The 26,361-nt window shown below is 38.5% G+C and overlaps 1 long non-coding RNA gene across 2 annotated transcripts; it reads left to right on the top strand.

Moving 5' to 3' along the window:
- LOC110396819 lies at positions 1-26,361 on the top strand. 2 transcript variants are annotated; one of them, XR_002437283.1, is made up of 3 exons: positions 1-6,321; positions 11,699-21,462; positions 25,743-26,361. It is a non-coding gene; the product is annotated as an uncharacterized LOC110396819 (long non-coding RNA). The 2 variants fall into 2 exon arrangements; XR_002437284.1 differs by lacking the exon at positions 1-6,321 and having other exon boundaries at positions 10,740-17,686; positions 21,229-21,462.

The following is a 26,361-nucleotide window of genomic DNA, read 5'->3' as shown; positions in this document are numbered from 1 at the left end:
TCATGGTTACTGGGCATGGTGGTGATGGGCTGGTTTGACTAGGTGATCTTAGAGGACTTTTCCAACCTTAATGATTCTATGATTCATGTGTGGTTCTCTGCTGTGGGTGATAAGTCAGCAAAACATCCTTTTTGTTCTACCCAAGCCAGCTAGCATCACAGTCTCAGCAGAGTAAATGGGGAAGTTATTCCTGTTGGAGACAGTAGCAAAAGGATGGATGGTTCAGTCTAGCCTTGAGTGTTCTGAGTGTTTTTCTCCTGAGCCAATCTGTGGGCTTTTGGGGAAAGGTTGGTTACATTCTGAATGTGGATCTCCCCATGGAAATGGGCAGTACTAGATACCAGTTGTCAATCTCCTTAAAAAAGAAGAAGATATCTTCTGACTTTTCCCCCAGAAATCTTCCCTAAAGAAACCCTATTTGTAGCAAGGCATTCTTCTAGGTGAACTGAAAGGCATGCAGCTCTCTCTGTGAGGTTTATTAACACTGCTAACCATGTGGTAATAGGGCATACCCAGCAGCAAAACACAGCACTTTCCTCCCAGCAGGACCAGAATACAGCTTTCAGGCTTGCCGTAGCCCCAGCAGTCCTGAGAATGAGGAACTGAGATGAGACAGTTTATTTGCAAAACAGAGCACTGTATTGCCAGCAATGAACTGAAGAACAAACGGAAGACTTTACACAAATGTGACACTTGCTCTTTTCAAATTACAGCATTTGTATTTTTTTACTACAGATGAAAAACAAACAAGCTGCTCTGTCTTGTCTCTCTCAGCTTGCTTAGAGACTCAGCTCAGCTTGGCTGCATGTAGATCAATTTGTTTCAAGAGATCAACATTTCCTTTTTAACCTTTCAGACTGTAAATCCCCATAGGATCCTGATGTTTTCATCAATTATATATTTTCATTTTGTATTGGTAATCGATAACACTTCAGAACACTAATGCCATACAACATCATTGTCTTGGGCTAGTAAGTGAATAATAACTAAATAATGCATTTCAAACAAGAGAGCAAATGAATATTCTCCCTCCAGCACACAAAAAACATGCAGAAAGAAATCACCAAACAACAGAACATTGATTTTTGTGGCTCCAAACTTTCCAGCTGCAGATAGAAAAGAACAGAACAGAACTGCAATATACTATCTCACTCCTGAAGTTGCACTAAGACATAAAACTTCAGAATGCATCTCCTTCCCCCATAGTGCTGAAAAGCCACAGTTATATGAATATTTGGAGAACAGAAGAAATGCTTGCAATCTCAGCATTTTTGGCAAGGCACTTGCAAATGCTATGCTCTCAGAAGACAAAGCTTTCAAACAACAGATATTTGAAAAACAAAGCTACATCTGTACTGGTAGAGCTGAGAGAATCGGGGAATAGCTTTGGACTCTGGTTTACAATCATGCATGCTGTTACATTGTTAGCACAGGTTTTGTCAGAATTTTGGCTGGCACTAAGTAATACTCTCCCAAGCAGAGCTGGAGTGTATGTAGATTGGGAGTTAACACTCTCGGCAAACAGCTTGAACATGAAATCCCTATTTTGGGAAAGAGAATTTGGCTGTGCAGGTTGGAAACATGCTGTGTCAGCTGGCCTTGAGGCCAAAGAGCAGTCTCTCTCTCATTTTATTTGCTAATGTAGATGTAGTCAATGGGTGTTAGATGTACTTGATGATCTTGCTACCAGCAGCAGAAAGAGCATCTTGTCTCTAAAGCATTCAACTGGGACTGGAGAGAGTCAGTTCCTAGACTTTGCCCAGATTTTCCGTGTAACTTGAGGTCACTTATTTCTTGTACTTCTTTTTTTGGCTAATGAAGTGTGGATAAAAGAACTTTTGTACTTCAAGCACTGTGAAGATGACATGCAGAAAGATGTGATAAATGACTGTAACATATTTAATACAGCAAATATCTCTTCCTAGAAGTGTGTAGAAAGTTGTAAAGTTCATCCAAGAGGATTCTTTCTTGCTTGCTTTCTCCCTTACTTTCTCATTTGCTTTCTCTCTTTCTTGCCTACTTTCTTTTTTTCCTGTTTCTCACTTGTTTTCTCATTCTCTAGCTTTCTTTCTCCTTGTCCCTTTTTCTTGTGTGTTTTCCCTCTCTGTCTTTCTTGCTTTCTTGTTTTCTTTCCTCCTTCCATCTCTCTGCCCTCTGTTTATTTCCCCAGACTGAGCTGTTTAGCTCAAGCACCAAGGCCTCTGGAGGCCCTGGAATGTGTCTAGGTTATTTCTGTCTTCTGCAAATTCAGCGCACCGGCGTATCAGAACGAGATGAACCTCTGCCTTGAGTTTGTCAAAATGTGTTTTGAGCCTAAAATGTTTAAAAGAAGCCAGACATATGGCATGTTCTAAGTAAATATTGCTTCACTGGAAGATTTGGAATCAGCTCTCAGTGGCTATGTGATACAGTCCTGCACCATAATAATGATAATGAAAATTACAGAAAAACGTAGTGAAAAACTTAATTGAATATACAGAAAAGAGGATAGTTGTATTTTCCATCCTGATTCAGGATGGTGCTTAAACTTTTCCTTCCCGTTAAGAGCACTTAAGTACCTTTCCCAAATAAAGAATGATAATCATCTGATTTTGGTTATGGTACCAAATGATACTAAACAGATATTATGTCCAGAACAAGATACAAAACAAAACAAGTATTTGCTTGGATATGTTTATCTCACTGCATTGATATTCTACCTACTGGTCAGCAGTGCTGCTGGAGCTCCTCCTCCCATGGATTTAAGGTACTGCTTTTCATTGTTTCTGTAGTCACTTCTCTGCTGCTCATTTTCTCAAGTGGTAAACTCTTCCCAGGTAAGATAAACAAGAAAGTTTCTCTTCAGCAGAACACTATTGCTTGAACACACCGGTGCTTGTGTGTTGATGTATGCTCTGATAAAGCTCTTCTGACAAACTGTGAATTTTCAGATGCCACCTTCATTTAAGCAGGAATTTACCCTATTTCTCTATAGGGATGGTGCTGCATTTGAAGAAAAGGACTCTGTCTTATTCTAGATTAACTCCTGCATCATGATTGACTGCATTTGTTAGCATGATGAGTAGATGAGAATATATATGTTTAGTATGAAGGGAGTGTTATAAAACACTGTTTTCACATACTGCAATGCCTTGTCATATTCTCTTGGTACTGGTCAAATTATGGTCTCCTATAGCTGTGGAATGAGCAAAGAGCCCTTACTTGGCATGTATTAAAATATACCTCTGAGATTCTTTGATTTGATGCCTTGTCATAGAATAGGTCCATGGATGTGGTTTTTCTCCTGACTTGGTAGCAATTCATTATTATTACTTTTTTGTTCACATTGTTTTACATTTTACAAAGTGACCTATTCTGAAAATTTAAGGGATAAATTTTCTGTCCATATCAAGGTATATTAAAAATGAACAATGTAAATGGCTTGCCATCTAACCCATATCCCCAAATCTGTCATTTTTGTTTTCATCCAGAAGGGTAAATACACTTTAAAAAACTAGTCAGCATCAATTTTCTGAAGATTTAGGAATGAGGAATGCTTTCTCTAATTCCATGTGTTAACATTTTTAAGATCTAGACAAGTCCTTCTTTGTTATGATCAAACAGTTAAAACATGGAGTAACATGTTAATTTGGCTAGAAATCCTTTCTGTATATCCCTAACCTCTATCGGTGTCAAGGGCATCATTCTGTAATGAGTCTTTATCAAGACTGCCATTTAGACAGTCCTGAGATCTTTCTGCCCCAAAAGATTTATCTGTTCTTTCTGTCATCTCAGACCTAGAACAGGTGGGAATTTAGGAAGTTTTCACTTTTCAGCCAAACTTTCTGTACAAAGCCCATTAAGATTTCTGTGCAAATGGGAGTGGGGGATAGGAGGACCTGTAGAAGAGAATATGCTTCTTTTAATCTTGACTACAGTACAATAAGATTTTTTCCATTGATCTTTGATCTGAAGTACAAAACATCCCTTAAGCCATGGGAATTCAAAGTATCTATTGAATTATCTATCTAGCAACAGTACAGTCATTTTTTTTTTAGAAATATATGTTCGCTTACTGTGTCATTTTAATTATATTATTCTAGTATCTGACATACATCTTTGGTTCTCAGAAGTTTGGAGGAACTTCTGTCTTCACAGGTGTATGCACAGTGGAGTGACTTTTTTTTAGTCAAGAGTTAAATTTTATCCTCTACACTTACATGCTCTCAATCCTACTGATGTTACTGAGAGTCTTTATCTTCAGTGGGGGTTTGATAAAGCCCTAATGAAAGTTGGCATCGGCTACAAAAATCAACAAAGGACCATTTCTACAGGGAAATTCAATCAAAATAACCCCCTTCAAGAATTAGAAAAGACACCATAAAAAGACTTTCAAGAAACTAGCTAAAATTATGTAATTAAATATCTAACATATCTAACAGACAGTAGAAGTTTGTACAATTCCAGATTAACTCTTTAATTTATTCTCTGTACAATGGAATTTAACAAATGTGAAGCACCCATGTAATTCCAAGTGAAAAGCATCTTTCTTTCTTGTGGATTATGACACAAGTGTTGCCAGTAATGAACACCTAATGTGCTTCAAGGCCAGAATAAGTAGAACTGTTTGAAATTTCTTTCTCATTTAATTCCTAAGCTTCTATAAAACTGAAAAAATGATGTAATTGCCCAGGGTTCCCGATTGTAGAAACTTGTACCCAGCTTACTTTCTGAAGTAAACCAATTACTCCTAATTGTGGTGGTACTCAGATATGAGTGCCATTTGTGCCCTACCTGGAGCTCTTGGAGGGCTCTGAGGAGATGAAAGCAAAGTTCTACCTGCTAAAAATGCAGTCAAATTCCTGCTTTAGAAGCAATGGGGGTGTGAAAAGCATGGATGATAACAAGTAGTCTGCAGTTCACCTGGAGCCGAGGAGTCTTTACCAGCACTAGACTTCTGCTTCAACCAGCACAACTAACTGAATGCATTAACTTTCATTCATTTATTTATTTATTGTAAAAATAAGGCAGTTAAGATTTTTTGGAACTAGCATTAGCATACATTTCCCTAGCAATATAATAGATGGTGAGTATAAATGATAAGTAGGAAGCTTGACTTTTTCTTTTTGATGGTTTTCAAATTATTTTTTGTGTGTGTGTAAATGGGAGACGATTTTCCTTATAATATTTATGAGCTGAAAATAACAGTTAAGTCATTGTTTAAAAGGTGAAGAAATACAACAACAATAACAGCACAAACAATATATAGCAGTGTGAATATTGTAATGCAGAGGCCTATTTTGAGAAGGAAGTTTTCTTCCATTGGTTCTTGATTTATTAATTACATCCATTTGGGAAATGAGCCCTCAGTAGGCTGAAATATAACCCTCTAGTTACTTATTCTTAGGGGAGAAAAAGGAAAAAAAAAAACAATACAAAACATTCCCACATGTAGCAGTGCAGTATGTTACCAAACTGTCTGAAAAAAAAACTTTTCTCCTTCCTTTTACATTAGCTATATTACTGATTACTGATGATAGCTGATTTGATATTCAATGGGTTTTCTGCATTTAGGGCACAAAATTAATTTGTCCATGTTTTTGTCCCTGCCTGTTGCTGGTTTTGAATAGAGGAGGTTTAACTGAAGAAACAAAGTATATTCTTGGAATGGACAGCAAAAAATTGTAGAATGTTGGAATGTCTTAGCAGTAATTGTTTGACATCAGTTATGTCAGCGATAATGTGAAATATTTTGTATTCTGTTATTACTTCTGTAAGAAAAAAGATCTGTTCTTCAAAGAAGTGAGAGCACCATCTGTGGCAGTAATATGAGAATGGAACTTGTGAGAAGACATCATGTTTCCATCTGTTTTCAGATAGCATTAAACAATGGCCAAATCCACTAAACTGTTTCTGCTGTGTGAATTTGTAAAGTGTGGTTTACAATTTTTCATGGCTTCTGTGTCTGAACTTATGCATGCAAGTCTGGAATGAATGTCTGTCGAATACAACTGCCTTTGAGTACAGACATGTCTGTTCTGGAGGGCACGCACAACATCAGAGGTCTGCTGCCATCATTGGCTGTCATGTTGGCCATGTATGAGACCCTGTATATTGTGAAGCAGAGAGAAGCTACATTTTTTATCTTGCTCTTCCTTTTCTAAATACTGGCTCCAGGGTGTATTTAACAACAGATACTTTAAAGAGTAAAATGTGGTGATACCTAGTTATCATCTTGTAATACCTTTATTTTTTTGCATGTCTTTTTGCATCAGTGTCGTCTAGAAACAAGTCTTTTTTTTCCAGTGAGTTAGTGTATCTTCCACCTGTCTGACTAACTGGGTAAGTTAACACTGACCTTTGCAGTTGTTTTGTATTCTTGCTTTGCTTTCCCCCTTGTCATGACATTGTCCTTCAGGGAAGCTCATGAGGGCGTAGATATTTAGGGGGCATGGTTAACTGAAGATCATAGGAAACTGGCATTTTAAACAGAGAAGCCATTTATTCTTGATGTTCACTAGTTTGGAAATCATACTTCCTCTTGGTTTTGTGGTGGCAAAGCATCACTTGATAAATAAATGGAAATTAAACAGTGTTATTATTTTTTATTTTATTTTATTTTATTTCTTGTGGAAATACACTCTGAACTTTAACAGACCAAAATGACTAATGGATCTTGTGGAGCCTGTTATTATGGGAACCCTGGCCAAATGTCTGCCAGATCCACTGGGACTTTGGAGCAGGTTGCTATACAGAAATTTTCAGGAATATGTTCTCTTTTAAAAGGCCATTGTTTTCTTGATAGCCTTTGCTGACAAATAATGCTGTAGCCAGGCACATTTTAAAATCAGTGCCTGTGAGCCAGTGAGTGATGGAGCCTCCTTGGAGACACCCTTTTATCATCTTGGAGATGCTCAGGTGCTGGAGGTGAGCAGGCTGAGTTCCAGCACGCTAGTTCTGCACTAGCAGGAAACGTCTCTCCTGACAGAAGAATCCTCTAGAGAGATGGAGAGGTGTATCTGAATCCTAAATCACCTGTGAATCCTTGGGACACCCCAGGAGAAAACTTGCTGTGCTCCCTCCCTGCACCACAGACAGCCTCATGGGCTTTGATTTCATGGAGTTTGATTTTGGCAGCACTCTTTGACCGGGAATCAGAACAAGGCTTCTCTGATTTGCCAAACCAGGAATGTGACATCAGATTTCATTTTTGTCTTATATATATATATATATATATATCAGGTTTTCACTTCAAAATGGCACCAACCATAAGCCATATGGACTGGAAGGCATGTATGTTTTATCTAGGAAATCCAAATAAGTTTTTAAAAATGTTGCTTAAAATGATTGAGAAGAAGAATCAATGTTAAATGTCTTATACAGATAAAAGATAAAAAGAAAGTTTGAAACACTGTATGTTGCTATATAATTTTCTTTTCAGGAGAAAAAAAAAGAGAAAACAAATCTATGTAAAGGAATGAAGAAATGTTTACGTGGAGTAACCTTCCAAACTCATGGAAATTGATCTCTCGTGATTTTAAATACATCACCGTTCTGTGTCAATGCATGCAAAGGATGAAGGAAACAAGTTACAAATGGGGAGCGTGTCAAATGCTCAAATCAAGACAGACTAATTCATCCTAAAAGAAAATGTATACCAACTAAGCTGTCTCAGTGTTTGGCATGTGTTTCACTAAGGCTTGAGTGGTGGACCACTACATAGCTAACAGATGATTCATAGGCAAGAGACTTTCTGCACAAGGTGGTCAGCCTGCAGCTCACGTGTGGAGTCCAAGGGGGATTGGCTTATTTGTAGAGCAATTTTTCACATTCCTTTGTACTTTATGTATCGGGGTTCTTTTCAGTGGTTTCAAACTCTGGCTTCTCAATAACTGAACAAGATGAGATAAATTGCTCACTGTCTGTAAGCAGATTACAGGAGAGATATGACATATAAAGGCTGGTAGGGATGACAATATCAGTATTAACTAGGAGAATGCATTTCTATTAAGGAACCACTCCTTCATGTACTTTCAAAGCTTTGTTTTGCCAATACTTTATCCTCTCCTCAAACAAACAAACAAAAAAAAGAAGCAAAAGTGAACCAAAATATGTAGAGAGGATTCTGACCAAGCTGAGAAGGGAGATGGAAGCAACATCTTACATGCCATTAGGAGTGTAAGGACACACTACCGAGGTGTTTTTATGAAATTTAAAAAATATATGTAATTTAAAATAATTGAATTAGTTCATACAACTTTTCAGAAAAACTTCAGTAACTGTTCTGATTACTACCATTAAAGATCAGATGGAAAATTAACAGTATCCCCTTATACCAGTAAAAGCGGAGGCTGAACTTTTACAAGTTTGCTGCCATTAAAGTCTGTAGCATGTGAAATACCTATTAAACCTTACAATGATAATTCTCCCTCTGCCCCAGCTCTTTTTTTAATCCATTTTTCATTTCCCTGACTGTTTGACCTTCTTGAATGATGCTATAATTTACTGGAGGGTCAGAAAGTCACAGGGGGCCCACATAAAGCAAGACAAATGAAGATAGGGTTTCTTAGCAAATTCAACACATTTCTAAGGGCTACTTCATACTGTGCGGAACACACCAGTCCTGTTTAGAAGAAGAGCAGACGAAGTTTTCTTTATACATATTAAAGGTGCTTTTTTATAGTCTTAAGGGGAAAAAAAACTTGTTTGCAAGCTCTGCATTCCAAATTCTGTAACCAAATGCCAAGACTTTTCAGATCTGCCAAGTTCAAAATCTAAGATTTCAGGTCCACTTGCCAGCTCACATTTTCCATTTGGCAGCAGAGCTCTCTCCAGCCCTGCCAGTAACTGGCCCCCAGGATACCTCCTTATGAGGCTTGGTATTTAATTTAAATTTTTGTTTTTCAAACACTATTGTTCCATAAACATGAAAGCCCAAAATTTCAAGATAAACCCAGCCTAAGCAGAATCCCCTTTTCTTGCTGAAATGTCTCCAAGACGGTGCCCACTTTGAGGGTAACTTGGGAAATGATATCTGACTTAGTGAAGGGAGCTTATTTGTCACCTGCAGTGATATTTCTTTATGAATACATGTTTGTCAGGGGAATCCTGTCTCTTTGCTTAGATAGTGCAGGATCTCTTTTATTTCTCTCCTTACTGTGTATGCCTAATTCCCTTTACTGTTAATGAGAGTTTAATGTGCTCTTTGAAATGGATAAAAAAACTTCTATGCAACTGATAAAACAGAGCTTAAAGAGACAGGGTGACAACACTTGAGGCAGAGTAAAACAGCTGTCTGGCTGTGAGTTTAATGCTTTTCTGCCACCGGAGTCAAACAGAAAGATTGTTTTTTTTCCTTTTTGGTATGAAAAGACTGCTTGAAAGAGAGGAATGCTAGAAATAGAATGACAAAAAAATTGAGCTTTAACTAGATGTGGTGTGTGATGCACGGAGTGATTCCCTAAAACAAATAAATTAAAACTATTCAAATCAGAACAGTGGGAAGAAGTGGTTTGCCTAGATTATACTGACATTCTTTCAGAGCTCATCTCTTTTCTCTGCTATGTTCTCATTGTGGTGGTGACCTTCTAGACCAAATCTGGATAATTTAAATCAAGCGAATGCTTTTCCTTGTTCAGCCATCCCCTAGTAGACCATTTATTCAAACTTTCAGGAAATTTTGTGGCAACAAATCACCATGACATACTTATTCTTGCAATACTCCTTGTCCACCCTCAGAGAAGAGCCATGACTTAGCATATGAAGTGGTTTACCTTTCACCCCAATTAATGTTTTTATAATGAGTACCAAAGGAAGCAATGATGTTTTGCCACTTATTATCGAGTGTTGCTGGGGCAATCTATGAAATTGAAGACTTAGGTCAGTGGCAGCACTGACATGATGGCAATCATGCTGCTGAGGTTTAAGCCTTACTACAATGATGAATAAATGGGTCAATTTAATTTCCAGAACTATCAGTCTGAAGCTGTGAGGAGCAGAATGAATGAGATACAAATGTTCAGGGGTTTTGCTGATTTGGCAGAGGTTAGACTTGGTATTCCGGCCATTTTTGAGCCTATTCAAATGTTACTTAAAAGAAAAACAGTGAAGGAATAAAGTAAGAAGTTACAATTGTGTTTTGTCTGAAAGCTGAAATAGGAACTGCATCCCTTTTAAGGGCATTTATAAATATTTTTATATTGTTATATAATAAGGCACGTGATATTCTGCAATAAGTTATATGTTGTAGGTTGTCAGTAGTTTCATTGAATTACTGTCCACAAATGCTCATCTTTCCAGATGGCAAAATTCAGCATTCTCAGTTTTAACATATGATACTATCTCAGATGTTATTACACACTCTAAACCAACCCCCTTTTGTTATCTTTTATATAACGTAGTAATGCTTAAACATAATTTAAAAATACTGGGCATAGGGGCAGAGGCAGCTTAAAGACATCTGAAAAAAATTACATTTCTAAGTAATTCTTTGGATTTCTTATGGAGGGAGAAATAGGCCACTCTAGGAAAGCTATGATATAACAAGAAGAATAAATGCCTTGCGTAGAAATTCAATACAGAGCTGCACTAACTTAAAAGAAACCTTGTCTGCTTGAGGTATACTGACTAATAGCAGTGGATGTCCATGCAAGTGCTCCTTATATGAAGAATTCCCTTCTTGCAGTCCAATATTTTCTTTTTCTGGCTTTTTTTTTTTCTTGCTATTACATCAAGTCATCTATGCCAGCAATCTGATTCACTCTACCTCAGGATCGCTTTTCCTATAAGACCTAAGGAAAGCAAAAAAGAAGAAGGATAAATGAGTACATATGCATATATTTTATACTTTTTCTTCAATTATTTCAAGTATTAATGTCATTTAATCCTACTCATTCCTCAACCTCTTTACACTAGGGAAGTAATTTATCCCTGTTCCTCCTTTGGAAAAACATCATTAACCTCTTTTGCTCATGATGACTGAGCAATTGTGTATCCTTCCACTGGGAAAAACAGAGGGCCACATTAATTGGAAGAAAGGTGTTTTGGGGAGGGGAAAGCCTTTCCTCCATCCCCTGTGTTGTGGGTGGCAGTCACTCAGGCTGTGTCTAGATTACCAGCTTGGATTACCTGGCTTCATGGATCCTGAAGAGCCTAGCAGCAGCATCTGATTACCCTTTGGTATGGGTGGGAGCAGGACTGCAGCAAAAAGCCTTGCCTGAAGGACAGAAATTACCCATCGCAGGGGGGTGCTGGAGGCACAGAGCTCTTCAAATGGTTGCTCAATCTGTACTGTGTCAGAACTAAAACCATGGGCCATCATGTGCCCCACCCCACTGTGTAAGATCAGACGCAGATTTAGCCCCTGGATTTCAGCTTCCTTCCCTATAAAAAATAGCATTTAATTTGACTTTCAGGATATTCATACACTTTTAATTATTTAATCTTAGAAATAATTTTGCATGGATATAATTAGACAGAAAGATTATACAAATGCAAAATGCCATGTTACAAAATGTTTAAACTTGAAGTGGATTTTTCAAGGCTGACAGCTGTCAAATTTCAATATTCATATATTTATATATATAGTTAGGCTAATGCATTGCCATAACTAACAAACAATCTCAAGCAAAGCACTGGTTTTCCCCATGGCTGCATGCTGAGATGAGACATACCAGCTCTTCCCTACGTATCCATGTGAGCGTGTCTATTTCTGTTGCAGGTAGGCTTTGAAGTACACTGAGTGTTGGCCATTTTTGTGCCCAGACAACTGGAAGCTCACACACATCAAGCTTCGCAGCTGACTGCATCAGCGGGCAGACAGGATGGCAGAGCTGTATCACACGGATGCGCATTCTTGCGAGCAAAACCAGAAGAAACCGAGTCAGACTGATTTTAGGAAACACTGGTTTTGACATCATCAATTTAATGCCTTATGGTTCATGGATACACATTGCTTCTGAAGCCCCGTGGGCAAGTTTCCGATCCTTTCTGCTCTGCATAATGAGTAGCTCTGGCTCTCTGAGCTCAGTTCTCCTTCTGTTTTACAGCCCCCTGAAATCCATCCAGTTTCACAGACCGCCTTCGTACCTGTGTTCATATCAGAAGAGATGCCAAAGCAGCTGTGGGATGAATTATCTATTTATTTATTCATTACAAATGTTTCTTTGACCTGGCAAACTGTGGTGTGCTGGGAGAGCCTTTTTGTCACTCATGTTACCTCTTATCCTACACAGGAGTCGCAGAGGATTTAAAGGTCATTTGAAAAGCAGCCTTTTGCTCTTTGACGACCCTTTCAATATTAGCCTGCAGTTTTGTTTTACAAAGTCATCATTATTAGCTGTGTTCATGACTACTGCTGTTTTCCTGGGACTGCAGAGAAACTTGAGATACTAATTGCAGTAAGCTAATTTGGCAATACTGTGTGAACTTCCTTAAGGCATTAGTTAAGAATATACTTTCCTTTACACAAAGAGTATTTGAAAGAGGGAACAGACTGCAAAGGCAGCAGAAGGTATGCTTTTGTACTCCTTATACTTAAGAGTAGATGGTATAATTAGCTTACAATGGCAGTTGAATATATTTCTCAGAAGGAGAAAAGAACATACAGAATTAAACAGTAGCTTTAGCTTAATGATAATCAGTGATAATGATGATAATAATAATAGTACTTAGAACTTTAATGTAGAGATTTGCATCTTGAAAGTACTATGCAAAACATTGACTTAATTACTGTCACCTCTTCAGGGAAGGTAGGTATTATTGCCCTAACTTAATAGATAGGGAAATTGAGATATAAGGAAATGAAATGACTTGCCAAAGGCTGTGCAAGAGCCTGTAGAGGGATTCAAACTTTCCATGTCCCTTTGCCATTTGCATCGTTATACGAGGATAATTATGCACACTTTAGGTCTGCTTTGTGCTTTTGCAACTTGAGCCCAAGTCCTTTGAAATTAGAACTGTGTGTATAGTGTTTTGAAGGTTTTCTTTTTTAATCAGAAGGTGATTGGAAAAAATACTTTAATATGATTTTTTTTTCTCTCTCTGGGTCAACATGAAACATAGAGGCAAAAAATTTCAGTTTTGCTTTTAAAGTGGTTTTTTTTTTAATACAGACGAACTTCTAAAAGAAAGGGCAAAAATTTGTATAGAGTAAGTCAGGAAAGAAAAGAGATTTTTCCAAAATTAATTTTATTATTAATCTTTTGGGGGGAGAGATCTATGGAATTATTTACCACATTTCAAGTTTATTAATACCTTCTCAGATCCACAAACTGCATTTTTTTAAAAAATTTGTATCTAGTAGATACAATCTGCCTGGTTCTACTCAAAATCAATGTGAATCTTTCTGCCTCAATTATTTCTTCTCATGGAAGGACTGGGGGTCAGCCCTGTGGTTTGATTACTTGCAGAGCGTATGTTGAGTCAAATGATGCAGTGTTAGCATAAACAGTTTTCTGACCACAACCACAATTGAAGGTGATGATGAGATAGTGTAAGATGAGTTGTGTTCCATGAAGAGAAAGAAAAAACATGAGCTTTTAGTTATAATTATTTCCTTGTATGAAAGACATTAAAACTAGGATACAGGAATCTGTTTTGCTTTGACTGCGTGTGTTCTGTTTTTAGCATAGATCTTATGGGCACTACAGTTCTGGTTAATTAAGTCTGAGCCATAGTTCACTTCTCAGATAAGAAATGTAGTTCTGTATCTGTAGAACATAAAGCAGTAATAGATGTCAGCGTCTGAATCTGCAGGATTTAGAAGGAGCTTTTGATAATTGTTTTCTCTGCATCCTACATTCTGTCACCTTCACTTACCAGCGGATCAGTGCACACAAGCTTACAGGCATTTAAAAGCTGTATGCACTGAGCTCCTCTCTGTGAACAGGGTGATGTGCGCCTCTATATTGGGAGCCTTTCTGCACACAGCTGGTGTCTCATTTATGTGTTTTGAGTACCTACAGAGTGTGCGGGCATTTGCTGGTACTCCGAATGGACATGACATTCAGAGGTAACAACTTCGTGTCATGTTATTGATTTTTGCATTGTACTGGCACTCATTTCTGGATATATGAATCCCTTGCTGAGCCTCTGATGATAGTCTGACCTAAAGCTTCTGAAGACTTTAGTAAATGAACTTCAGGAGTGCTTATCCCGTTTCCAGAACAACATAGTCCATTCAGCTAATCAAAACATCAAGCATTTTTATCCAACAGGTTCTCACCAGGTTTGTCATTAGAGAATTTTGATTCATTTTCGCATTTGTTTTTTAACATATATTGCCACGTCTGAACATAGCAGCAGAAAGGAATAACATTGAGAAAACTGGAGAAACTTCCTAAAAGTCTTCCTTAGCACTTCCTTTCTGCAGGAGTTTTACATTAAAGCCCAAATATTTTGTAACAGTCTCAGCTTTCCAGTCAAAGTAAGCATGGAGAAACTATTTCTATAAAGGGTAAACAGGCAAAGAATGGCTGGTTATCCAGCTCACATTTAGAAAATCTGCTTTTTTCAACAAATTGTTTAAATGGGTAATATGGGCTAAAATTATTCCCAGGTTTATTTAGCAAATCATTTCAGATAAGTTATACATTCAAGAGAATCACAATATAACAGTAAGCTAATAGAAATGTGCATTCTTTCATATAATTGGTAAGATTTCTTTACTGCTCTAATTATTAAAACTAAGTGGATTTTTGGGAGGGAAAGTATGAATGAAATGCTAAATTTGGTTTATTTTGACAATCCATATTAGAATACCAGAGATGAGCTGTTGTCTCTGCATTGTTTAACTGACTCCAGGCTTTGAGCAGTACTATGTAAGAGGTGAGACATATTGGAATGGAGTAAGAAATAAGCACCTGAAAATGAGATCGTGCTGTAATATATGTTGATCACACAAGGTGGCAGAATGAGCTTAGGGCTATCTGAGAAGTAAGAAGCAGTGAAGCATCATCACTTTCAGTCAACACTGTATCTTTTCTTGCCCTACGAATATGCCAAGATGCTTCTGCACATGTACAGGGATGGAGGGAATTGTTTTAATATGACATTTTTGATAATTATCCAAGTTCTTCAGTTTCCTTTGGAGATGTAGTGGAGACTGCTCAAAGACTGTGGCTAACTTTGGAAATTAATAATCATACAATGCTGAACCTGCTCACATTTTCACTTGTATTGAAAATAGTTTGCTTCTATTGATACATTGATTCTCTAAGTGGGGTTGAACACTTCAGATGAAGGACAGCTACAAGAACAGGCATGCAGGGAACATTTCATTTTTCATTATCGATTTATGGCTAAATTTACTTCTATTGCAAGTGAATGAAACTCTATTGACTTTTCTGGTGTTGTGTTTACTTATAGAAGCACTGAGAATGGCAGGTAGATATATGTGGCTGAACTGAGGGCAACCCAAAGAAGAGAAATTAAAGCCCAAGGCAGGGAGAAAGGGCTATTCTGCAGCAATTTCTGTGCTACTGCTTTGGCCAGTGGGTTGAAGAAGGGTAGTGACGCTTCTTTCTGCACCTGTACCTCTATCAGATACTCTCCTTGAGTCACCCCTGAGCCTGCCCTTTTAGTAGTTGCAGGGACAATACCGAGCTATGTCTCCAGGAGCCTTTGGTACCATGCCTTCTCATTTTGCCCCTTTGGATCTATGTGGCAGCCAAGTGGTATACCAAAAAGATGGAGAATTTCTGCTATGGCCAGGGACTAGTTCCAGTCTTGTGTGCTTCATGTGAATTGCACCAACAATGCATAAAAGCAATGTGTATGTTGAGCTCTGTTAACTTTGGTTGCTTGAAGAGAGAAACATGCTACTGTAGGATGTATTTTAGAAGTAGCTGAAAATATACCCTGCATGTGAATTTAGTCCTATCTATAACTAAATTAAGTGACTGACCAGGATATTCTTATGAGCAAAGACTTAAGGATTGGGATCTGTTCATCGCTCTTTATGCGATATATATCTAGAAGCTCATTAGAAGCTATTAGAGCTTATTCAACCTTGCAACCTTTTCAGCAGATGTTCAGCTGTTTGTTTTTCCTCGTTGCCTGAAGATATTTGGCTAAGCATTAAAACAAGACTGGAGTAGGTCAGAAAAGTATTTGTTTTCCAGAAAAAAATAAACTAGGAAGTAAAACAGATGACAATTAATATTAAAAATGTCATCTGTAATATATTAATGAGAACTGAAGAAAAAGAATTGAAAGAAACTTTGAAATGTAGAGCTATAACAAACACTGGATTTCCAATCTATATCTTTGCACAGACAAGAGGTTACAAAATGATAAGAAAGGAAAAAAAAGAACTGAGAGAAAAAGGCAAACAAAAGTAAAAAAGGTGAGTTCTGGAAAATTTCTTTTTTATCAGCTGCATTTGCCTTTGGTCCTTCAGTCACTCATGGAAGTCACAGTCTATGAAACTCAACACGGCTTTCTGAGTGGGCTGTGGTCATGTCTAAAAGGCTTTTTTATCCCATAGCTGAACCCTGGGCTTCAGCCCTAAGAGTCCCCTGTGACCCCGTGTTATTGTCTCCAGATTAACCCACAGTCAATGCCCTGTCTTTCAGCTGGTAGCTGCTGCCTCTCAGCTCAGCCTCAGTAATTGTGTGATGTCTCCTCTGCTGTCCCAGGGAGGTTATTTTTAATTGCCAGTGGTTTTAACTTACCTGCTCGAATGTACAGTGCACAGCCTTGAGTCACTCACGCATACTTCTCAGCCTAGATCAGGTAACTGAGTGGAGATAGCTTCTCAAAATGCCTCTCTGCTGTGACTGCCTGTGAGTCCTCCCTCTTCTTTTCAGTACAAAGTCAGGCACTAACAGCCTAAACCACTGCAGGAGATGCTTTGAGTTAAACTGCTAGCCTTGCACTGAAATGGACAAAAAATGCTCACTTATACCTGCTCTTCACCACCTCTCAATCGTTAATTACTGCCTCTCCGTCTGATTTTTCTCACAGCAGGCTGCTGCTGCTTGTGCTGCATACATTGCAAAGTGTGGGCTCCCTAGGAGATGCAAGCCGGGGCTGCAAGGCAGTGCAGGTGGGGTGGGAGGGTAACAGCAGGGATGGCTGGTGAGTTGGGGCACAAACTGTGCTCAGACTGGGCTTAGCAGACATTTTGGGTACCATCTGTCACAATATACCAAAGCTGCTGAGTGCAGGTGTGACTCCCACTTGTGCAAAACATACGAGGGTGGAGCACGCTGTCTCTAAGACAGAGTACTGAAATAAGCTTTGGCTACTGCACTTTCACCCCAAAAGCTGTATATAGAAACCCAGTGTGGCAGGACAGACTGCTGCAGCCTGGTGGGGAAACAGAGGGTGGATGTTTGGGCTCTCACACATTCTGTCTCTATATGCACGGATACATATTACGTGCTGCTGAAGTGATCTGCAGTTACACACAGCAGACAGGATGAGAACGTGCCATGGGGTTTGTGTGGTCACTGAAAATGCTCTCATTTCAGAATGCTGCTGGAAAGCTTGTAGGGCAAATGCATATGGATGACCCTGGTGTCTGGAAAAATGCACTGTGAAAAGGCTGTATTGGACCGGAGGTGATTCTGAGCTGCAGACAGTCCCTGACAGCCTTTGTAAAGTGATATGAAGCAAAATACCTTCAAGAGCAAGGAAATCATTCTGTGCTGATTAATGCCGGTGTTGCTGGTATTGATGGTTCAGCTGCCTGTACAAAACAAATGTGGGTAATCAGTTCATCTTGAAATAACTTGTACGGCTGAATAGAGGAAGTTGTTGCCTAATCTATTTCATACTAATTGCTCCACGCCACAGATTCTGGGCCTGATTCAATATGAATTGACACAAAGGAAAGTACTCCACTCACTGCAACTGCGATAGTCTTCAGATCAGGGCTTCTTTTGAAAGGGAGCAAACACAGCATGGTAAATTAGTGTTCATCTGCATCTTCACTATCTGATTTTTGAGAAAAAGACTGACTTGACTTTTTGTACACAGCCAAATGAGTCACAGCACTTGCATGCTGGATTGCAGGCCAACAAAGCCAACCTGAGCGCATCAAAGCTTTAGCAGGGGCTGGGACTCTGTTGGCTGCTGTCTGCCACAGACCACCGTGGTTGGGTGTCCAATGCAGAGTGCTAACTACGGTCTTGCAGCATGGAGCCATTTACTGCCCCCAAAACATTTGCTGCTTACGAGGCGTTCGTCAAAAAAATCACACTGGGACCATACCTGTGGCTTGAGCTATTTAAACGTCTTTAAAAATCTGTCCCTTGAGAGGATTTAACTCAGCAGGATTTAGACTGCAAAGGCTCACAGCATCAAAGGGACCAAAGCGTCAATCCATCTCTTCACGCCTAAAGACATAATAGTATCATACTCCCCCCAAGAGGGGGTACTGTAGAGAAATTTCCAAGCTCTCAGCACCCAAACTAGCTAGCTCTGGAAGCAGATGGAGTATAATTATAGCAGTGTCGAGCTGCACCTGAACTAATTAGCTCTGCTGAGAAACAGGGATTGAATTTAATAATGCATGTTCTGCCATAACAAAAAGGCTAGACTGCCTTTGAGACCCATGCAAGTGTCTCTGCATGGCGCTGTGCTGAACTCTGTGGATGTACTCTGAAAGTCAGCTTGGAGCTTTTTTGCCATAATCTGCTGCACAATGTAGATATCACCTTGTCCCAGCATTCAGGTACCATTGGCATAATTACTCCTCAGCTGTCATTTACCTCCTGACTATTAGTTTAGCATGCTAAGTTCTGCATATGCTCAAGATTTTGCAGTCCAATCTCACCAAAATATCAAGATCTACCTCAAGGACTGCTGTGGCCTATTTCTAAAGCCTTGAAGGATTCAAAATGAGACCCTCTTTGCAATGGGCCTGATGTTACTGGCATGGTCAAAACATTAAGCACATGGTAGTGGGGAGAGAGAAGTAGAAGACACAGGTTCAGATCCCTGCTCTGGAGCAGTGATATCCATTAGATATGAACATAAGCTCCCATCTTAGATGTGTTTCGTAATAGCTATCACTAAAGCCAGTCTCTCTGGCTCCAGCCCTCTGCATATCATATTATTTCTACAAATTATTTCCACCCCACAGGGAACTGGGAGCTGGGCTCAGGCTCCAGACATGAGTCAGTCAGAAGGAACAACTTGACCCCATCTCCCAAGCCATCAGGGATGACTTAACTCCAAGGCTCTCACTTCTGGTCTACCACTGTTACTCTTTTCAAAGGGATCTGTATCACGCAAGTGACTGATGCTATTAAGGTGCTTAATGGCTGTAAGGGTACAGAGACTATGCCTCCCTGGACACGCATAAGCACTGTCCACTTCTGCTGAAATCTACTTTATGGTAGTTTGATCCATGGCCTGCACAGCAGCTTTTGCTGACTCTTCACCTTGGTGACTATCTATGGAAAACTTGTGTAAGTACTGTACAAGGGAGGACTAAGACTATGAGAGAGCTGTTGCATTACTTCATTCTGTGAAGCTTAATTATGACCTAGGAAGTGAAAAATGAAATAATTCAAATCTTGAATTACTTAATGTCTTTCAAAAATTTCAAGCGTGGTTCACAGCATTTGATGATTTTTAATGTAGCTCCTTTAGACAAATTTAATGCATCTGTGTTATATACAACAAATTACAACTGCTGAATCAAGTATGCACGCACCTCCAGACCTAAGTGTTCTAATTATTTCTTCAACTTTATAACACACAAGCTTCAATGTTTTCAGCCAAGGGAGATTTTTGGTAGCTTTTACTGCTGCATCTTACTGGACCCATTTGTTGCAGAGGTAGGTAGCTCTCTCATCAGAAACTCAGAATACTTTGATCTTACTGCAGAATCATTTTTTTCCTGCCATTCCACTAATAGGATCTGAAATAAAATCTCCTAACTAGAAAAAGACATGATTTACAAGGTTTGTAATAGTTGTGTGGAATTCAATTGCCTGTGGAGGAAACACAGGAATCATTACTTCCCTTCCTCTTCCTGCATTTACTCTGCAACATATTTGGCTCAAATAATCCATTTCTAAAAATATCTGTGTGGTAAGCGGATGAGGGGAGACTTTATATACAATATTGCATTTGTAATAAGAGAAAGGGAGAGATGTGAAGAACTGAAGAAGAATTCCCAAGTCAGAGATCTTCCCTCGCACTTCTCTTGGTATGGCTCAGTGACAGACTACATCTATTACAGGAGGAAAATAGAATTGCAACTTCTCCCTAAATAATTAAATGAATACTTAACGTGCAAGTTTAAAACTTACAGTATATTATAAAACAATTATATTTCCTCTGCATGGAAAGGCAAACTGCCATTCAGCTTCCTTTGTCATCTGTATGCGTGAGTCTGGAGCAATTAGAATGAATATATTGCAGGTGCAGTATCTCAGGAAATTGCAAGAAGCTGTGCTGCAGTTTTGTACCATAGAGGGGTGTCTCTTAACTCCTGGAAGTGCTGAAAACTGGAGAGATGTGAGCACCTGAAGTGTGATTTTATAAGCATAACGAACACCAATAGATGTCTATATAATAGATGTGATATAAATGCTGTATTTCCTCACAGATTGTACTGTTGCTCATTTTATTTAACTGGAGAATGCAAACTATTAAATTTTAGATTGTGGATTACTGTCCATTTTTGCCCAGTTTATCTTTCAAATTGTAAACAGAATTTTTTTGAATGGCAACAGAATGTGGTAGCCTTGATGTTATCTCAAGATATCATCCTTTCCCAGTGGTACATATTTTTATGTTTTCTTTAAGACATACTACTTGGGAATTCCTTGGCCCTGGACTTTTTTGCTATCATTTTATTGTATCTAACTGTTCATGTAAAATTGGTCCTTGTACCTGACTCCAAGATTCATTTTAATTTTTAAGAGCAAATTCTTCATAAATTCAGGTGAGCATGCTAAGATAAATGCTTCCTAACGCCAGATCTCAAAGTGGCATATGTGGTGATTTTTCTTTTTTTGGTAGGGTGATACCAATCCACATCTGCTGAGGATTTGACCCTTAGAGCTATCTGACCTGATAATCATTTCTGCTGATGATTCATTTGCAAGAGCAGAACAGAGGGACCTCAAAGACCATGGCAATTATTCATACATGGTTTGATGCCCTTTTATTTCACCACAGAGGTTTAAAGGAGCTACTGTGGTAATAAGATTCAGGCCCACCATTTTACCTGTGTGAAATCACTAGTTTGATGAATGATACTGATATGGAACATTTCCTTCCTTGCAGATATGAAGGAAAAAATTCATCCTGGGGACTTCAACACAAAACTCAGTGCAATTAAATGTTTGTACTTGAACTTCTGATAGCCACTATGGAATTCCAGATAGCTTGCACACATGGAAGGACAGATGAGCACATCCACCTACCTTGATTTTGGGAAGTGATAAAGGAGGAGGAATTGCAAATATTCGATCTGAAAAAGAGTCTCTGGCAGAATTGAGTTTTCAGGTTGTCACTGTGGTGAGTTATCTGCTCTGTGTATCTATAAACTTGGCAAGAGCAGCTACTACCCCTTAGTTTGAGCTGCACCAACACACACACACTTTAGCAGAGTAGAAGAAGGAAAAAGAGCTTACTCTGAAAGGGAAATGGCAGGAAGATATCACATGCAGCAAACTCCTCTGGCAGCCAAGACTTGTGACGGGATAAAGATTATTTTTTTTGTAGATAGCATTCCTAAATACACAGTGGCTTGGTGGGATGTTATATGAGAAAAAGATACATATTACTTTGGTGTTTTACTGTGTGCTGCACGATTTTTTCAGTGTAAGTTTTTAATCTTGAAATACAGGATGGTTTCAGCACTCCTCTGAAATTTTAATGCTTACCATTAGAAATATATATTTTTTCATATTATCTTGATCTGAGAGAAACTCTTTTGGTATTGGTTATGAAATAAGAAAATGTGCAGGCTCTGTGGCACTACCCCTTGGTTTTGTCTCTGGGTTCTCTGCATGGGTCTGTAGCTAATGTTGCAGCACCTGTCCTATATTTCAAGTGTAACAGGAGGCCTTTTGAGCAAACTATCATTTAGAGAAGAGCTAGAGATTGCACAATCCCCTGTGGCTCTGGGAAAATTTAATGGAGTTGGAGACTAATCCCCTCACCAATGCTCTGTGGAGCACAGGGAGCAAATTTCCTTAACTCAGAGGAAGAAGTCAAATGTTCTCCAAGGGGGACCTTGGCCAATTTTTCCCTTTACCTCCCTCTAGGGTAAGGTTTTCTAAGGGAAAGATTGAGGATTGACCCCATGGAAATTAGAATTTGAGGAGACCTATTATAAAATTGATTTTATTTCCTTGTCACTGCAAAGTTGTTCCCCATAGCATGCTCTCTAGTGATTTATCCAGGAGTTTCAAATGTTGTAAGTACCAGTGGTTCTGTATTTCCCAGGCCTATCTCACTGACAGATGGCACAGAGATGGGGTTCACAAGGTACAGCGGAGATAAAAAGAGAGATATCCAAATAACATAAAGATAAAACTTCATTTTTACAGTGCGAGTACACTACTTGTGAGGATCAGGAATGAAACCAGCAGCATTTTGCGATATGTAATCTGGGTGATATAGTAGTTCAGACCTAAGCTGCATTTAAACACAGTGAAATTTGTGTCTGACACAAACCAACCACTTTAAAAGTTACCTCTCTTTAGATCTCTTGAAATTCCATTTCTACTTTCTTCTTGCAGTATGTTTGTACAATACGTGGGAGAAAAGTTTCTGATTCCTTCTCTGTCCCTTCCCCGTTCTCTTATTAATGCCACTCTCCGTGCAGCCCCTACCCACATACCCTTCATCAGAAGCAGACATAACAAAAAGTACTGAAATAATGAGATATGATGTTCTTGAAGAACCTCTGATCTGTTGAGCAACATATTGTGAGATTTAAAATTCCAAAGGATTTACAATAAAACGAAAAAACCAAAACTTTCAACACCTTACAGCTCCTGGGAAACAAAATTCAAAACATTCCATGTTTCAGTTACTGTTTCTTATTGCCAGCATTATAGGAAAGTCTACTGTCTGGTTCCATCCTGCCGTCCAATTACCTCTTCCACTCTGTCTTAAGCAGCCACAGCAATATCGCATCTCTCCTGCTACTCATACATCCAATATGGGTGTACAAAAGATATTTAATGCTTGATATACTATCTTTTCTAACTTTATTCTGCATGTGAGATTTGTTATTTGCTACTTTTTTCTATTTGATATTGACTCTGAAAATTTTTTTCACAGACAACAAATCCAGTAGTGAATTCAATCTTCAGATTTCTCTTTTCATGGGGCACCTTTCTTTTTGTTTCATTGCTTTTGCTTTGTTTGTTCAAATTAAATATTTATTTCTTTTAAAAGAAGAATGAACTTTCAGAAAAAGATAATAAAGGATTTATCTGATGATAAAACGTAAATCTTTCTAGAAACTTCAGAAGGATTTTAATATTAATGCAGATCAAGTATGGAAATATATGCAATTGGAGAATAGTTTCATGGAATCAAGAGTCTGTGGAGTCAGAGTAGGAGTAATCCTTATTAGGATGAATTTCTGATATTGATAAGTAAGAAATACAGTATCTCAATTTTTTCTCTTACTTAAATCTCTTCATTCTTTTGTGAAAGGATAGGAAAGAATGACAAGTCATTTCTTTGAAATACAATGCTGGATAAGTAATTAGAGAAGAAGGTATAGGGAAAAAGTTAGCAGTAACAAGGAAATAAAATCAGTTGCATAATATGTATTCTCAATTTCTAATTCCATAGGGTCAACCATCGGTCTCTCTTGTAGAAAAAAAAAAGATAATTAATTATAGAAAATTAATATTCTACTATTTTTAATATTTTAATAAGCATGGATAACTCCTTCTCCCATGGTTCCCTCAGGATAACTCTTCTTCTCTCGTAGTATGAATTCTGGTATAATGAGAGCTTAGTACTCAGTATTCCTAATTTAATACAGCATACAAACTCAAATTAGTGTTGGAAGTACTTAATTTTTTAATCTGCATTTTACTCTTTCCAAAATGCCACTGAAATTAAGCAATGTCCCCACTCAACAACAGAAACGAAAAAAATAGAAATATATTTGGAAAAAAAGATAGAAAATGTAAAGTTGAGATTCAGCAATGTTCTAAGTGGTCCTTTCCAATGTTTAGATTTTTATTTTCAATAATGGAACATGCTGCAATTAGTGAAATTTTATAGCTTATGTTGTAACAGTGAAGAGGTGGGGTACAGGTATATTTGGGTTCTTGCTTCACACCTAGAATGTTGTACTTCACTTTGCCATTATCTGATCTCATTTTTATCATTGTCACACCCCACCTCCATTTGGCTAACCTTTGCAAATGCTCTCCAATAAGTTTAACAAAGGTGAATGTAACTGGAAAGATTTGTGGTTGAAAAATTCACAAGATGGAGCCCTTGACAAAATAGGGCAGGATTTTCAGAAACTCCTCAAGGACCTAAGTCCTTTGCTATATGAAGTCCTGGGTTTCCTCACCAAGAAATGCTCTAACTTCCAGAGGAAAGTCACTCTACACAGCCTCCACGTTTCAGGGCTATGTCTCTCTCTCTCTCTCTCTCTCTTTTTTTTTTCCCAGAGAGCTGGAAATCCTTGAAGATCCACATTTAAGAGAGTGGGATAGGTGATGCACAGCCTAGGGAGTCCAGACGCTAGATTATTCTTCTAACACTTTCTTCAAATACCATCTCTTCTCAGTCTTAACATTATCATCTTGAAAGAGATTTCAAGTTTGCCCAGTACAATGATTCTGAAAGTCTGCATATGACACTCATTTGTGCTGTGCTCTAAAATAATTTCTGAAAAAGCCCTGCCCCCCTTTATCATTTGGCATGCAGGTTTCTTTCTCTTGCTGTGTTCTAGGACATGCTCTCAGCTAACTAGTGAAAACCTCTGCAGGATGTTTTGCTCATTAGAGAGACATTTTGATGTAAGAGAAATATCTTCCTTTTTATTTTAAAATGTCTTATTGGATAAATGGTATACAGATCTTCCTGAGATGTGTTTTGAAGGCAGCTGCTTGGAAAATGAAGAACAGAACCTTCAGATCTCTGAAATTAATAGAAAAGTTCAGTGAAATTTGGATTACACTCTAATGATAAAGCAATATGAAACAGCAACATCATTAAAAGATACTGGTAATGGAATTGTGAGTTTATTTGTCTGAAAATAAGAGCAGCTTGTGAGGTAATAAATAATGAATTGTTATTAAGGAGTACATCTGTCTCTAAAGGGAAAAATGTCTTGCAGAATGCATTGTACATCTGTACTGATGAAATTATTAAAATAGGTACCTTTGAGATAAGAGAATGAACTATAAAGAAGACCAAGTGAACTGAGGGCTAGCAGGCTTTTATGCTAATTAAATGATGGACACACAGAGAAGAGACAAATTGTTAATATATGCTAAACACGCAAAATCTAGAAGACCATCTGATACATTCTGTCAGAGACAAAACACGTCTGTTTAATTAAGGGCTGTAATATTGCATGTATGCTTGCAGGCAGAGATAAGGTAGCTAATCTAGCTTTTCCTGAGGTGCACTCTGTCTTTTTAGTGCTTAAATTTCAACCCTAAAATGCTCCTAATGCTGCTGTTTGCATGGGATTGTTTTCTGGCACAAAGCTGGTCCCTGAGAGAGAGATGCATTTCTAAATAATAACCGTTTGTCAGGAAAATAGTTTTTCCTGCTTGGCTTTAATGCAGACCTTTCTTTTATAGACAGGTTTCTTGAGGCTCATGCTGTCTTATTTTTAATGGCTAAAATATAAAAGAGGGGAAAATACTGACGCTCAGCCATTCCAGACGAGACTGGAACACAAGCTCATTTGAATAACCACGCTATGGATCTGTCATGCTGAGCTGAGACATGCCTCAGCAACCTCCAGAAGACTCCACATCAAGCCCTCGGATAAGGAGCGGGACAAAAGAGTGCCTGCAGCCTGCGCGTGCCTTGGATCTGCTTGCTGAAATGCGTCTGCTCAGGAGAGAGCTGAGCACAGCCTTGCAAAGGAATTTAATTCGCTGCATTACACAGAAACATATGGCTGAAAGCCTACAGGAAAATTGCAGAGGAGGAATTTTGCAGCAATAATGTAAACCTTATTCTGCATGAAGTAAAATCAATATTCATTCTCGAATCACCTTCCTAGGGTCTGGAAGCCATGCACTGTTCATTTTCACTAAGTTCATGGTATTTGCTTCCATTCCATTCCTGCAATAAGGGCTATGAAGGTGGTGGGCAAGACATATGAGGAGAGGCTGAGGTCCCTTGGTTTGCTCAGCCCAGAGCAGAGGAGCTGAGGGGAGGCCTGGTGGCAGCTGCAGCTCCTCACAGGGA

The sequence above is a fragment of the Numida meleagris genome, chromosome 3, assembly GCF_002078875.1.
Source record: "Numida meleagris isolate 19003 breed g44 Domestic line chromosome 3, NumMel1.0, whole genome shotgun sequence".
In the NCBI taxonomy this organism is placed as follows: domain Eukaryota; kingdom Metazoa; phylum Chordata; class Aves; order Galliformes; family Numididae; genus Numida; species Numida meleagris.
This window is presented reverse-complemented; position numbering and strand designations above follow the sequence as displayed.